The sequence below is a fragment of the Nycticebus coucang genome, chromosome 11, assembly GCF_027406575.1.
Source record: "Nycticebus coucang isolate mNycCou1 chromosome 11, mNycCou1.pri, whole genome shotgun sequence".
Taxonomy (NCBI): Eukaryota; Metazoa; Chordata; class Mammalia; order Primates; family Lorisidae; genus Nycticebus; species Nycticebus coucang.
The window spans coordinates 27978325-27994335 of NC_069790.1; positions in this window are offsets into that span (position 1 = coordinate 27978325).

Consider the following 16011-nt stretch of genomic DNA (forward strand, 5'->3'; position numbering starts at 1 on the left):
TGCTTCAAACTCCATGTGTCTGAAACTCATGGTCTTCCTTCCAAAGCTGACACAACCTCGGTGTTACCCAGGTCCTTGTTGTACCACTCAGGAACTTCTTACCTTCCTTTTCTTACATCAGCCCTCCCCGAGGGCTGTTGAATCTGCCCAGTTTTGTGCATCTGCACCAGCACCCCTTGAGAATAGAGCCTATCACTCTCCAGAACTTTCCCAGTGCCCTCTCACTTGGTTCCTCCAGAACATGCTATTCTTCCAAACCATTCTTCACAACGTGGCCAGAGAAATTATCTTGAAACCCGAAGTTGTAGTTCAGTGATTTCCCTTTGCTCTGGTGGCAATAAACAAGATCCTTGTCTGAAGGCTCTCATAGTCTGACCTGACCCACTCTCTAGCACACGTTTCTCAGCCCTACCCCTTGATCTCTGCATTCCAGCCACGGTGGTCTACTCGCCCATCTTTCTACAGGCAATACTCCTTCTTGTCATGGACCCTTTGAACATACCCTTTTCTCTTTCTAGAGAACACCCCAAGAATGAACTGCTCCTCATTTTTCAGATCTGAACTAAACTCAGTCATCATTTACCTGGATCGTGACTCGGTCAACTTCTTTTATTATTAGCTCTCAAGCACCTTACCTTTTTAGCATTTATTACAGGTGTCATGGTGACATTATCTGTTCATCAATTTAAAATCTGTCCTCCAGACCAGACTGGTATCTACAACCTCAGAGACCATCTCTGTCACCTTTGTATCCTTATCTCTTAGCACTTGGTAGTTACTCAATTCACATTTGTTGAGTTGTGAAAGAAATTAAATTGGGGTTGGTGCATTGAGCTCTATATTTCAGAGTCTATAAAGTTTTTGTTTTCAACTTTTGGTAACTATTTTACTGTACTGGGGTGTAATCTCATACAATAAAATGTATCATTATATGAACAGTTTAATAAATGCTGACAAAATGTATACTCTGATGTATCTTTCACTTTCATCAAGATATAAACTATTTTCATCATCAAGAAAGTTCCTTTATGACCCTTTGTGGCCACCTTACCCCCATTCCTAAGCAATGACAGGTGTGTTACTGTGGATTAATGCTGTCTTTTCTACTGCTTTGTATACTAGAATCGTAAATGATGAACTATTTTGCTCTGGCCTCTTTCACTCAGCATAATGTGTTTTAGGTTCAGCCATGAGTTATTCTATGTGCACTTTGCTCCTTTTTATTGCTTATTAGTATTTCACTGTATGGGTTTGTCAGTATTTGCTGATCCATTTGGTGGACACCCCGGTTGTTTCCAGTTTTTTGAGTATTGCAAATAAAGGTGCTTTGAATATCTGTGTACAAGTCTTTTTGTAGATGAATGTTTTTATTGCTTGGAAAGTATTTAGAAATAGAGTTTAAGCTTAAATCATTAGCATTTAAAGCAAAGATAAAGCCTTAGAGCCACAACGATATACTAGTTCATACCCACTAGTATGTCTATAATTTAAAAACTGGGAAAATAACAAGTGTTGGTGATGATGTGGACAAGTTAGAACGTTCATATATTGCTGATGAGAACAGGCACACACCCAAAACAATTGAATATAGGCTTTTGAACAAAAACTTGTGCATGAATGTTTGTAATAGCACTATTCATAACAGCCAAAGGATGGAATCCATCTAAATTTTCATGAACACATGACTGATAAAAAAAAGATACGATCTAACCATACAATGGAATATTATTCAACAACACACATGGATGAACCTTGAAAACACATGCTAAGTCAAAGATGACGGACGCAAAAGGCCATGTATTGTATGATTCTATTTATGCAACATACACAGAATAGGAATATCCATAGAGACAGAAAGCAGGTTACTGGTTGCCAGGGGCTAGAGACAGCAGGGAGTGGCTGCTTAATGCGTATAGGGTTTCTATTGTGGGGGTAAATAGAAATGCTCTGGAACTAGATAATGGTGAAAGTTGCACAACATTGTGAATGTGCTTAATGCCAATGAATTGTACATTTAAACATGAATTGAAGATTAAATTTTATGTTATGCATATTTTACCACAATGATTTTTAAAAGGACAGAAACTTATGGGAGTCCAAGACAATGGTTCCCATCCTCTATACAGGCTACTCACCCGTGTGCTGTAACCTACTGTGGGCAGCAAGAATGTGGACGTGGGCCTGCTGTGCAAGCCTCTGCACAGAGGAAGCTCCCTTTTGCCCTGAGTAAAAGTTAAGAGGCATGAAATTCTATCACTTAACATCAGGCTAGGGCTGTGCAGACTCCTGGGTTGAGAAGCTTGACTTCACACACACACAGTCCATGAAAAAGAGCAGGCTGTTCTATTCAAACAGCAGCACTGTGCCAAAAGGTATCCAAGGGGCTCATTCCATATATCTGTGGATGCAATTTCATCCTACCATTCTGCTTCCAGAATTTCTACTGCTCCAAAACATGCTGCAAACACAAAGAGGTTGAGATGCACTTTCCTCACTTGCTGAGTGAGAAGAGAGGAGAGCCAAGAGCATGTGTGGAGCACCAGGCTGTCCTGAACAGGTAGAGAAAGAGGAAGCAATCCACCAGGCAGGTGGCAAGGAAGAGCAGGAGGAAGAGGGAAGAGCCAGGGAAGAGTCAGACCACAGAAAGCAGCAGGAGAGAAGCAGCCTGCAGTGTCATGCTGCACGGAGCTCACGTTCAACAGCCAAAAAATGTGACAACAGGAGGTCATCATAGGTTTGCAAGTTCAGTGCCATGGCAAGCAGAAGCCTTGTCTTAGTGGGGTGAGGTATGAAAAGCAGCTGAGGAAGTGCAGACCACACTTTGAGTGTGTATTAGGTTTTCAAAAACCTTGACCAAGAAGAGAAGCAGAGAGGCAGCGTCATGTCTAGAAGGGTAGAAAGAGTCAAGAGAGAGAGATTCTAACATGTTGGCGAAGGGGAAAGATCCAAGAGAGACAAGGTAATGAATTTATGAAAGCAGAATTGTAAATGGAATGAGGAATTCCCTGAAATACCTTCTCAAATCTGTTCTTTTGAGAAACTGAGAAGGGCATTTTATGAAGATATCAAGATCTTCAATCCTTCTAAGTAAATAACATAATGTAGTATAAAGAGCCTGGATCTTGGAGACAAAAGATTTGGATTTAAGTTGCCTACCAACTAGCTGTAGGCTTTTCATTATTGACATAACTTGTTAGACCCTTGAAATCTTAGTCCTTTCCTCTGCAAAATGGGGGCAATAATTTCTGCTGTGCTTCAGAATACCCAGAAGTGAATTCCATGAAATTCATAAAATTAAAAGCACTTCATTTTACTATTAAAGACCACAGAAACAAAATTCTGCTCACCTAACTTGTTTGCTTAAAATCCTTTACTCGCTCTCTTTTGATCCCAGGATAAAGCCTAAGTAACTTAGTGTTTATAAAAACCTCTAAGATTGGCCCCATCTCATCTTCTGTCTCTGTCTCCCCACACCTGCCCAATACCACACTGTGCTTGCTGTCCCAGAGGACTCGGAGACCCTGGGATTCACCCTGTGCTCTCTTGAATCTGCCTTCGCCCAAGCCTTATCTTAGAAGAACACCTTTTCCCGCCTTATTTCTTATCTTGGAATACCTTTATCTTCATTTCCTGGAGAATGTTGCCTCATCCTTCAGTATCAACACTCAACTATTCTGAGAAAGCTTTCAGAACCCTCATGGTGGACCTCGGCTCCTCTTCTGAGTAGTTCACGACCTCTTCCCCTCTTGTACTTCAGCACTTAGAGTATGGCGTCATACTGTCTGTTTATTTGTCTTTGTCCTTAAGGGCAGAAATGGTGTCCTCAACCCAGTACCACCAGCCCCTCCCAAAGTATGTGTCACACAATGTCTGTACTCAATAAATCTGGACTTGATTAATAAGTTAACATTTGGTCCTCTTTTTTTCACCTGTCCAAGGAAAATTCTGTGCCAGAAACATCACAGCTTAGAAATGACATGTCAGCAAAAGTGTTTGCTTTCTTTGTCTCTTGGTGCAGAACGACTGCAGCTAACCCCAGGGTGTGAAGCGAGCCTTTGGAACAGAATGACAGAGGAAGAAAGCAGCCTCTGAGCAATCCTGAGTCAGACCTCCACTTTGTAGCCTTGCTTTGTTTTGTTTCATTTTTACAGAAGGGCAACTTCTGAATAGCCACACCAATTTCAACTGGGGAAAAAAATGTAGTTCAAGGCTAAGTAGACACATTTTAAAAATTTCTGCCTTACAGGCTATATCTGCTCACACTCCCTGAGCAGAGACACACTGTGTACAGGGATGATCAAGAATCGACTGTGTGCAGTAAGGCGCCGGCCCCATATACCGAGGGTGGCGGGTTCAAACCTGGCCCCGGCTTAACTGCAACCAAAAAATAGCTGGGCGTTGTGGCGGGCGCCTGTAGTCCCGGCTACTCGGGAGGCTGAGGCAAGAGAATCGCTTAAGCCCAGGAGTTGGAGGTTGCTGTGAGCTGTGTGAGGCCACGGCACTCTACCGAGGGCCATAAAGTGAGACTCTGTCTCTACAAAAAAAAAAAAAAAAAAAAGAATCGACTGTGTGAGTTGCAGAGTTCTCACATTAAGATAACAAAGAATGCGATGTGACATGGTGTTAAACTGCCACTTATTGGCAACAAGGATAGGGACAGCTCCTCTATCTGAAAGGTTAGCCAACCAGGTGACATAGCCAAGTCAGTAAATTCTCAGAAAAACTTTTGTCTTCTTCTTTCTACATCTGTAAAGTAGCAAGTTCAAATGAAAGAGCAACTATGTTTCCTTGTCATTAAACAGACTGGTCTTTCTTTTCTTTCTTTCCTTTCTTTCCTTTCTTTCTTTCTTTCTCTGCTGTTATTTCTTGACCAAAGACAATGTAAGGTTCAAGGAAGATACCGTGTTATGTACAAAGAAAAGAATAGCATGTTTGTCTAATGGCATTTTCTGCCAGCTTTCTTTAGCTTAGTAAGAATAAGGGACTGCATCTTGAAAACACTTGAGAGGAGATGATCATAAATCAAAGTACATCTTAATCAGCTTAATGTATTAATTCTTCTTCTTGGCTATTGAAGTGAAATAGTCAGGAAACGCTTTATGAAAATAGGGAAGGAATGTCCCTGAAAAAGCTTGCTCAAGAATGAAATACCTGGGGCCTGTCTTTGTGGCTTCACACCTGTAATGCTGACCCTCTGGGAGGCTGAGGTGGGTGGACCAGCTTGAGCAAAAGTGAGACCCCCATCTCTTTAAAAATAGAAAAACTGAGGTAATAGGATCACATGAGCCCAAGAAATGGAGGTTGCTGTGAACTATGATGCCATGGCACTCTACCTAGGGCAAAAGCTTGAAACTCTGTCTATAAAAAAAAAAAAAAAAAAAAGAACCAGCAGTCTTGAAGCCAGACTATTATATCAAAAGCCTTGTGATTCAGCCCAGAAAAAATGCACAGGTATTTCAGGGTGTAACTTCCAGTATATCTCCACATCCCCCAAATATGCATTGTAACATAGATGAAGTGAACAGGTGGAGAATGTGTCTGGAAGGTCCTCTAGGACAATAAACAACTGGAGAAAAAAGGAATGGGGTGGGAGGAGCCAGAATCTTAGAGTAATATTAATAATAATAACAATAGTAGCCAACATTTATTAAACATCCCTATCTATGTGCAAGCACTGTTCTAAGCATTTGTATCAATGCTTCATTCTCACAATGAGGCTCAACTTCTAGCCTCTGCTCTAAGCCATCACCCTACACTGCCTCTGAGACCCGAACTCAGCCAAATCTTCTAGGCATGGGCAAATGGCCACACAGCAGCACTTCTTCAACAAGCTTCTTTCCGGCCCCTTCTCCCTCTCTTCCCAGGCAGGCAGGAGCCACGCCTTCTTTTGCTTTCAAAAGAAAAAAAAATTTGAAGTTTGTTTTATTTATTTTTTTTTAATAATAAAAGAATACATCTATTTCCTGGGTCTCTGTAGCAACAATTTGGAAAACACAGAAAATTTCAAAATTACAAATGGTATTTCTTTCTTTCTTTTTTTTTCAGTGCTGATATTTCTTGACCAAAGACAATGTAAGGTTGAAGGAAGATACATTAACATTACATTGTGAGCAAATTTCATTGTCATTACTGAGTCCAGTGGTAAGAATGGAGGGATGCAGGAATCTGAAGTTTTGCTGTGGTTCACTCCTCATTTAGTGGTTCCACCTGAAAGTGACTATACTCTTTAGAGGATCTTGATTTCAGTGTTTATTTGTAGTGAGGTGGAGGGCTAGCACCCACAAATGAATGGCAAGTCTGCATCTGTAAAATAAAATATTTCACTTGGGGTCAAATTACAAGCAAGCAAAGAGAAGACAGCATGGAGCCCAGGTCTGGCAGACTCACCCCAGCCCTTTCTCTACATTGGGGTCAGTGCTGGCCCCAGTTTAGCCCGTGGTACCAAGGAGAAAGGCAATTTGGCTCTTGTTTTGCTCACCTCTGTTATCACACCGTAAGGCCTATTAACAGTTGCTGTCTAAAGGAGAAAGAAGCTTCTTGGGGCTTTCAATCAACTCTTCTTTCAGAGAGTGAAAGAATGAAAAGGAACATCTGGGCGCTCTGGCTCATATAAAATAACACAGAACACACACGTTGTCCTGTCTTTGTCAGTAAAATGCTTCTTTAAATCACTGGATTTCTTAGTGACAAACTTACACAGCGAGTTTTCAAATACTACTTATCCTGGGAGAAATATTATGTTAGCTGTCTCCTTCTCAGATTCAGTTTGACAGATTCTTTCCCTCTACAATTTATCTCATTAATGCATTTTGGCTTTTTTTTTTTTTTTTTTCCATCAACAGTTAAACTGGGTTTCTAAGGACTCTGGAATTTAACAATGTAGTTCTTAGTAAACCATTCCAGGGGATCTTTTGTTCCAAAGCCTTCAAATTGAATCAGTGAAACATGGACAGAAATGTCTCTGTGTGCGTGTGTGTGTGTGTGTGTGTGTGTGTGTGTTTTCACGGGCCTATGCAGGAGTGGTGTCTGCCTACTTGAGATGAAAGGATATTTCTTGTAAGGTGCTGAGATTGAGAACGATAAACCTTGAACATAGAAATTTTGACTTCTAGAATCCACTGGATTACTTGGTAGAGGTCTTGAATAGGTAAGAAAAGAAAATTAGAGGGCAGCGCCTGTGGCTCAGTGTGTAGGGTGCCGGCCCCATATACTGGGTTAGAACCCAGCCCCTGCCAAACGGCAACAAAAAAATAGCTGGACGTTTTGGCAGGCACCTGTAGTCCCAGCTACTTGATAGGTTGAGGCAAGAGAATCGTCTAAGCTCAGGAGTTGGAGGTTGCTGTGAGCTGTGATGTCACAGCACTCTACCAAGGGTGATAAAGTGAGACTCTGTCTCAAAAAAAAAAGAAAAGTAAAAAAATTAATCCAGATTAGTTCATTGATTTATTTCACTTAACATTTTAATTCTCTGATTCCAATAAAGGATGCCACTGAAGTAGTTCAGATAATTTAGTGAAGCAACAGCATGCTTGTTTTCATTTTTTAAAAATCAAAGATAACTTGTATAGTTTACCCATGGTGTTAAAATGCTTATATGAAAAAACAGAATTTCTTTGTTCCAGCAACGCTTCCCATTCTTCAGTGGCAAACACTCTCCATTCTTCTGGGTTTTTTCTTCTGTTGTCTATATCCATATTTTTAGAAATGTGCAACTTCTATTTCTTGAAAGTTTAGACATTATTGTCTCCCTTCTGTCATGAGGATTTAGCTTTTATAAAGGCTTCTATTTTTTACTGGTTTAGTTTTCTTTATCTCTTGATAAATTTTCTTATACCCTTTCACATTTTCTTTTTTTTTTTTTTTTTTTATTTTTTTTTTTTGTAGAGACAGAGTCTCACTTTATGGCCCTTGGTAGAGTGCCGTGGCCTCACACAGCTCACAGCAACCTCCAACTCCTGGGCTTAAGCGATTCTCTTGCCTCAGCCTCCCGAGTAGCTGGGACTACAGGCGCCCACCACAGCACCCGGCTATTTTTTGGTTGCAGTTCAGCCGAGGCCGGGTTTGAACCCGCCACCCTCGGTATATGGGGCCGGCGCCTTACCGACTGAGCCACAGGGGCTGCCCCCCTTTCACATTTTCTTACTGCAAATTTCACATAACCTCTCCATCCCATTCTGCTGTGTTAAACTGAGCTAGGTGCTCTCTAAACAGCCGGGCCTGCTAAGTCGCTGCCATTTTGGGAATCCCCTCATCCTTCCTCCCACGCTGGCTCCCCTGCTTCCTGAATTCCACATTCTTCCCTTTCTTGGTTTCTTCCCAAGCATATTCTTCAATATTTGAGATTATCCCTGCCCTTGTTATTAGTTTTTCCAGGTATGAAACTCTAGGATGAAAATCACACTTTTCATCAGGAAAATCACCACTTTTTATACCACAAAATCGAGATTGTGGTGCTGCTGTTCCACTGTCTTCTAGCTCTCAGTGATGCTATTGAGGAGTCCACTGCCCTCTGCCTCTGAACCTACCTTGAAGCTTCTCTTCTGAATCTTACAAGGATGGGCCGTAGTGACATCCTTTCTCATTCATTATTCTTGGTACTTAATAGTCCATCAGTCCGAACACATAATTTCCCTGTACTAATTTTGAGTAATTTCCTCCTATCCATTTTCTCTGTTCACCCCTTCATAGACTTCTTGTTAATTAAAAATGAGATTGTGTATCAAAGTCCGCCAGTTGTTTACTTAAATATTTATATCTTCCTCTTCTTTAGTAGGAAAACATTTAATGAAAGAACATTTCTCAGACTCCTTTGCAGTTAGATGGGACCAGTAGCTAAGTTCTGGCCAGTAACATAGAAGTGGAGGTGTTGGGGTAGGATTTCTTGGAAAACTGCTTTTGGATTTGACATCACTGAGAGGAATTCCCACTGTCCTCGCTGGCTTCTTCTTTCCTGGTGTTGGAATGCAGATATGATGGCCATAACTCCAGCCAGTATGAATTTGAAGATAGAAGCCACATATTGAAAAGGCAGAACAAAAGGAAGGAGTCTCTCTAGAGCTGCCATACTAACCTTAGCTCGCTTACCTCCATTTAAGACAGAAAAGCTCTTGTGAGCTTAAGCCACTATTATTTTAGGTTTTCTGTTATTGTAGCCAAATTTAAACTTGCTTGATACAGACCCCTAGACTGCTACTCTAATTTTAATATTGTTTTATTGGCTTTTTGTAGAACTTTCATGAGGTCTTAACATGAAATTTCCTTTGTGGTTTTGGCTTTAATTTTTATAATATTCTAGAGTTCTTTCTTGTTCTGTGATTATTCTGGTTTCATGGATGCCATATCTTCTCTTTTCTCTGGTGGGTTTTTGTTGTTGTTATTCTTCTGTTTTGTTTTGGGAAGGAAAGAGTTTTCTATTTCCAGCATTTTTTCTGTGTCCCCAAATTCCTTTTTGTTGTTTGCTTGTGTTTCTCTTTTTTTCATATAAGAGGCTTTCCTCAAATATTAGGTGATCTCTTATTGTCAAGCCATGCTGAGGAAGTCTATTCCCCAGGTGGAAGCCCCATGGGCATGGATGGGACTGCTGACTGGCAGGCTCCTCTGCCAGGGTAAGAAGGAGGTAGCCCCCAAAGTCAACATTTGAAGATATTTTCCTCTAAGTATATTGAGTTTTTTCAGAGACGTATCTTCTGACTTCTCATGGGAATATAGTAAACCTGATGGTGGAAATTCTGGGATCTGAACAGAAGAATGGTATCTTACTATTCAGTAGGCAGATTTACTTATAATTCTACAATTTATTTTGTCTCTCACCTCTCCTCCACCTTGCATTGGACCTCTTGCATGCCTCTGGGTGACTTTTAGATTATTAAAAAAAATAATAATGATATTAAATCTTGGTTACTGCACTCTCTTGATTTGGCTCTGGAAATTAGTGAACAATGATTTAACATGAAATGCCTACAATGTACTTGGTAGGTAAAATGTAGGCAGATTTTTTTTCTCTCTTTACCCAAAGATGTAAATAAGCCTGAAAATAAATAGACAGGGATTGAGACGACAGCAAATGGTATTTATGCCATCACTCCACCTTCCATTGGCACATGCCAGACAAGCAGTTCCCTTCTTTCTCCTTTCATTTAACTTTGGCCTCAGCAGTTCAGCCGCCTCTTTTCTGTGTATTAGAAGAGAAGAATGGAGAGAACAAAGTGCTACCTCTCACATTTCATGCATATACTACTACTGTCTTTTTAATTGCAGCCAGCTCTTCATTTTATCTGCTTGAGGAGATAGATCATGACATGGTGATATTCAGCTCATAGAAATGTGAATGGGGGAAATGTTAAGAATGTAACTATAAGAATAGTTGAATAGTGAATTGTGTGTAGGCACTATATATACATTATCTCATTTAATCAGTACAGCAATATTGTGACGTACTCCGTATTATAATTATTCCCATTTCTTAAGTGAGAAAAATCAGATACAAGGTAGATAAGTAACTTGTTCAAAATAGTACCAAGGACAGTAGAGAATCTGGGATTTAAAAATAGGTCTGGCTTGTTCCACCTCTAGCATAAATATGCTATACTGTGTGGTTTTTTTTTTTTTTTTGGCCTGGACTGGGATTGAACCCGCCACCTTGGGCATATGGGGCCAGCGCCCTACCCCTTTGAACCACAGGTGCTGCCCTGCTATACCGTGTTTTTATTTTTATTTTTTTTTAAGTCATGGTGTGTCAGATGGTAAAAATTTGGTATATATTTTTCTAGATAATTTTCCTTATGAATATGCTAATAGTTACATTTTGAAATTGGAATATAATTGCATCTCAATTAGGTTTTAAAATAAAATAACAGTATTTTATAGTAACTACCTAGAAATTCATTTAGTATTGAGAGCTCACCCTCTGTGCAGGGAACTGTGCTGATGTTTAGGTTGGATAAACCCCACCACATTCCCTGTCTCTTAGTTTCTTTAACTGTTTGCAGACATGCTTTCTATCTGTTAAGTAATGAAACCAACCATCATGCTTTTAAGTATTAAACTTTTAAAAAGAGGCCTGGCAAAATCTCTCAGTAAAAAATTTTAAGACAAGCTGAAGACCATATCTGACTGATCCCATGTAATGCAGAATCACATGTAGAATTAAATGTCAAATCCTAAACTTTTGTCTCTGTCTTAATTTGCAATACCTCCTTGAACCTTGTTTTTCTTACATAGAAAAAAAGGATAATAGTAAATCTAGCTTCGGTACATTTGTGATAAAGAAATGAGAGAATGCATGTGAAGAATATGAAAGGGCGGCACTTGACTGAGGAGATCTCACAGACCACTAAGGCTTATACAAAAGGTCTTTATTGGCGAGTGATGCTGCAGAGCAGCACCGAGGAGGATAGAAAAGAAAGAGAGGGAGAGAGAAAGAGAGAGAGGGCGAGGGAGAGGGAGAGAAGGAGAGAGAGAAGGACTAAAAGAAGAGCACACCTTTATATAGGTTCAGTTAGGGGAAGTCTCAGAATGATGACGGGATGGTAGAATAGCCAATAAGGAGTTACTGTTCTGGCAGGAAGAGTCATTAGGGGCAGGCCATAAGTTTGAAATTTTCAGTGGGTAGCTGTAATTTTAAGAGTGAGACAGCTAGTCTTGGTCTGTTGAAAGCAGGAAGGGGTTTTCTGGGGAAGGGACTTTTCTGGGGGCAATTACCTAACAGTATATGTGAAATGCCTTGCAGAGCAATATAGTCTTGGTGTTAAGTAGGTAATTGAACCAGTGCAATGAAAAAAGTCATAAGCAGGTAAGGAGGAAAACAGCTAATTAGCTGAAACAAAGAATCCATTTCCCCATTTTTAGAAGCAAAATTGTTGGTTTGGGATTCCAATTGCTAAAAGGCTTCCATCTTGATAATGTACAGGGGGGGCCAAAAAATGTATACACATTGTAATAATCAATACCAGCAAAGTTTGTTATCTTGTGTATTGTATCTTGTATCTTTTGTAACTGCAGACGTCAAACATGACTTGTATGTTAAAATTTTAATATAATTTTTTCTTTCTTAAAACATGTATGAATTATTTTGGCAGCCTTTGTATTGTTTGTTTTCATGGATATAGATTTGCAAATAATTGAAAACCCATATAAGCTTGGCTGATTTAGGAGGTTGAAATCAATTAATCTAGGATTCGTCTCTATACTATCTTCACCCATCCTTCAGTATAAAGTCTTACTTGGTTAATGTGACTGTGGCAAGCAGAAATTTGGGTTTTGAACTGGTTGGGAGTAGGGAGGATGTGGCATGTAACCCAGTAAATAGTCAGGATTCCTTCTTCTCTCTCCTCTCAAGGAACTCAGGCAGGAGAAGAAAAAGGATCTTTGGAGCAATCTAAAGTCTTCAGGATCATCCATTGGGCAGCGCTCTGGTGATTCCAGCACAAAAAAAATGACACACATTTTGAAAATTGTAAATCAATCACACCAAGTTTAAAACTTGATGAGCAAAAAATATCAGATTTTATATAACTCCAAAGACAAGATTGAGGGGAGCAAAAGCAAAACAAAGCACTGTTCAAGCTCACAGCATCAACTCATCACCTTCTGTTAGAGGAGCCAGGAGAAAAACTGGAAAAAAGACAGGCAGAGGATGGAGATCTGGATTACTTCTCCATATGAATTCAAAAAAGAAAATGTCTTAAAGACTGAGCTTCAAATGCTGCCCAATTTGGTGGATCCAAATATAAAGTGCGTCCCAGTATCCTTTAATGGGCCTCCAACATCACAAGAACTTGCTGGTACCTTCTTGCCTAAGGACATAAGAGGACAGCAAGTCTGACCTTCCTCTTTCTTCCTTGGTGTCTTGTTATTCTCCCCTCCAAAGCCTTAGCTGAGGCTCCCAGCTCAGAAATCCATCCGTATTTTGTTACTGTTGTTGCTTGGATGCCCTTGAAGATGGAATCACAGTTCATTTTCAGTTTGAGCGATGACAGGATTCACCGTTTTCCACCGTACAGGTCTCTAGGAGCTTTTAGAGTAATCGTTACAGGCTAAATAACGAGAAGCAGGAGCCTTTAATGCACTCCTCCTGGCAGCCACTCTTCTTCCAGCGGAGCAAGTGAACAGCTCTCTCTCTACCTCTTCACAAAAGCAATTGTGAATATTTTCTATGTGGAATTTTTAAAAATTTCTAAAAGAGAAAGAAATCTCTCTCTAAAATTAAAAGCTTTTCAGATTTAACAAACTTAAAAGAAGGTGATAATCTCATTAGCCTATGAAAAAATCTTTCTCCTTGAGAAGGGATTGAGGTTGTCCAGGGAATAAGCCCTAAAGAAGCTTAGTGTCCAGGCCCAGGAAGCCCCACCCCTAAAAAAGCAACCCCCCACCTTCTGCCTCAGATTTGCACAGTCGCCTCAGAAAAGAGTTTGAAAGTGCTCTCCAGGGAAGCTCTTGCTGGGTGGGCCCAGGAAAACCATCTGATAACATGGGTCTTGGAATCTTAAGCCCTGAATTCATGCTCTGGTTGCCACACACATGCTGTGGGATTGGGGGGAAGTAACTTAACCTTTGCCTAAGTCTTTTCTTTATCTGGATCTCTGAGGCCAATGATGGTAACAATATCTATTTATTTCATAAGGCTGAGTGTGAAGCATAGTGACATTTATGAGACCGCTTGTGTATAACAAGTGCCCAACTAATTGTTGCTATAACATTTACCTGCCCACTCCGGCTCTCCACTGGGGTAATTCACAAGTGTCTCAAACATAAAGTGTTCGAAAAGGAACTCTTGGTTCTCAAGCCCCGCCCCCATTATTGGTGCCCTTGCATTCACTTTCCCCGACAGCGTGGTAGAGTAGCAAGAGCTTGGGCAGGAGAGTCAGACAGGCCTGGGTTTCACCCTGGGGCTACCTTTGCCTTAGTTTCTTTGAACCCAGTATCCGTGTCTGCAAACAAAGATGCCAGGAGCTATTTCATAGGCCGGTCCGAGGAGCTGAGGAGCCAGCATATGCAAGATGGCCCACTCCCCAGGGCACAGAAACTGCCCAGTGTGCATTATGTCCTCTCGACTTCACAGCTACAGAACAGCACATCTGGCAGGAGTGCCCTTGGCCTCACATAACAGAAGATCAGCTAGAGAGGCAGAAGCTTTTAGAGGCTTATTTTTGTCATATAACAAGAAGTCTGGAGGTGGACCATTGCTTTATGTTGATTGAATAGTTTGGCAGAGTTAGGACCGATGTCACTGCATTTTTCTTGGTCATTCCCTTTAGGTGACATGTTAGGTACTACAGCTCTCATATCACATTTGTGTCCCAACCCAGAACAGGGAAGAGAAGAAGAAAGTAAAGGCAAGAGGGCAAAGGGCCATGACAAGCAACATGATAAGCTGGTTTCTCTGCAGCTCCTTCTGTCCTGTCAGCTGCAGAAGCAGGTCACATGGCCATTCCTCAACCAATCATAGGCCAGTAGGGATGAGACTGCTTTCCCTACCACCTAATATTCCCTGGAGCAAAGCCAGGGTGCTGTGTATAGAGGAGGGAGATGCTGGTAGGGGAAAATGAGTACTAAGTAAATAATAAGTGGTGTCTGCCACAAAAGAAGAGCCCATTAGAATTCTGGTTAGACTAAAATAAAACAGAGGAAACTTCCATTTAGCACTGCAAGTTCCAACTGTTAATGGAGCAGTAGAGTTTGTGAGATTTTAAAAAGTTACTGATAAATTTCCTAAAAAGGGTCTTGCATATAAATTTATTCTTCTTTCAACTGCTTGAATTAAGTATATGAAAGCATTCAGGACCACAGATATTAAGCTCCTCTCAGGAAAATAATCCACATGAACTTTAATGTGCTATGCACTAAATCTAAGGAAAATCAAGATTAGCCTGTATTTAAAAATTTGCTTTTTAAAACTGGATCTGTAACTCCAAGTGTAGAACATGTTCACAGGCTGTGAAAGAAGACTGTGATCCAATATTTCCAAATTGTCCTTGGCAAATGATGCCACTGGCTGAAGGAGGAATTCCTGGAACTGTGAGCTCTGGTAGGTTGTAAAGGCCACAGCAAGAGGGACAGGTGTCAGAAAGGGGAGCTGGGAGTTAGCAAATGATAGCTGTGAAGAAGAATCAAAGATAATTTACCAAATAAGATGATAATCATGAGTATTCATGTTTACGAAAGAAAAATTACAGCTACTCGGGAGGCTGAGGCAGGAGAATCGCCTAAGCCCAGGAGTTGGAGGTTGCTGTGAGCTGTGTGACGCCATGGCTCTCTACCGCGGGCAATAAAGTGAAACTCTGTCTCTACAAAAAAAAAAAAAAAGAAAGAAAGAAAAATTACAGTGAAACACTACATTTCAGCCTATAGTAATCCTGAGAATCTTTTGACATAGAAACTGTACTGCTGAGAAGGGGTTGCAATGCATTTTGTAGCAATAGACAGTGAGCCCATTAGCCCACTTGTCCATTTCTTTGTTTACCCCCATGAAGTGAAAAAGGGTTTTGGAAGTTGGAGGAGGGTGGGGTTTGAACCAGATGAATGGCTTCAGATTCAGCTCTAAATGCAAGTGAAAGGGAGAAAGAAACCTGTAAAAAAAAAAAAGAGAGAGAGACAGAGAAGGCAAGCTGGGGTCTTCAAGGGCACAAACCAGTAGCTAAGGGTGGCCTCAAGGGGGCTCAAGTATAAGAAAGATTTGATATCCACCTCCCCAAACTTGGCTTGCTTAAGAAAAAAAAAGTCCCCTTTCTGCTAGTCAGTTCAGGCCACTATAACACAATACCATAGACTGGGTAGCTTAAACAATGTTTATTTCTCACAGTTCTAGGGGCTGGGAAGTCCAAGATCAAGATGCCAGCCAATTCAATGTCTGGGGAGGGCCCTCCTCCTGGTTTGAGGATGTTTGTCTTCTGGCTGTGTTCTCACAAGGCAAAGAAACAAATCATCTCTCTTTGGTCTCTTTTTACAAGGGCACTAATCCTTTTCATGAGGGCTCCACTCTAATGACCTATCCCTTTAAATAACCTCATTTCC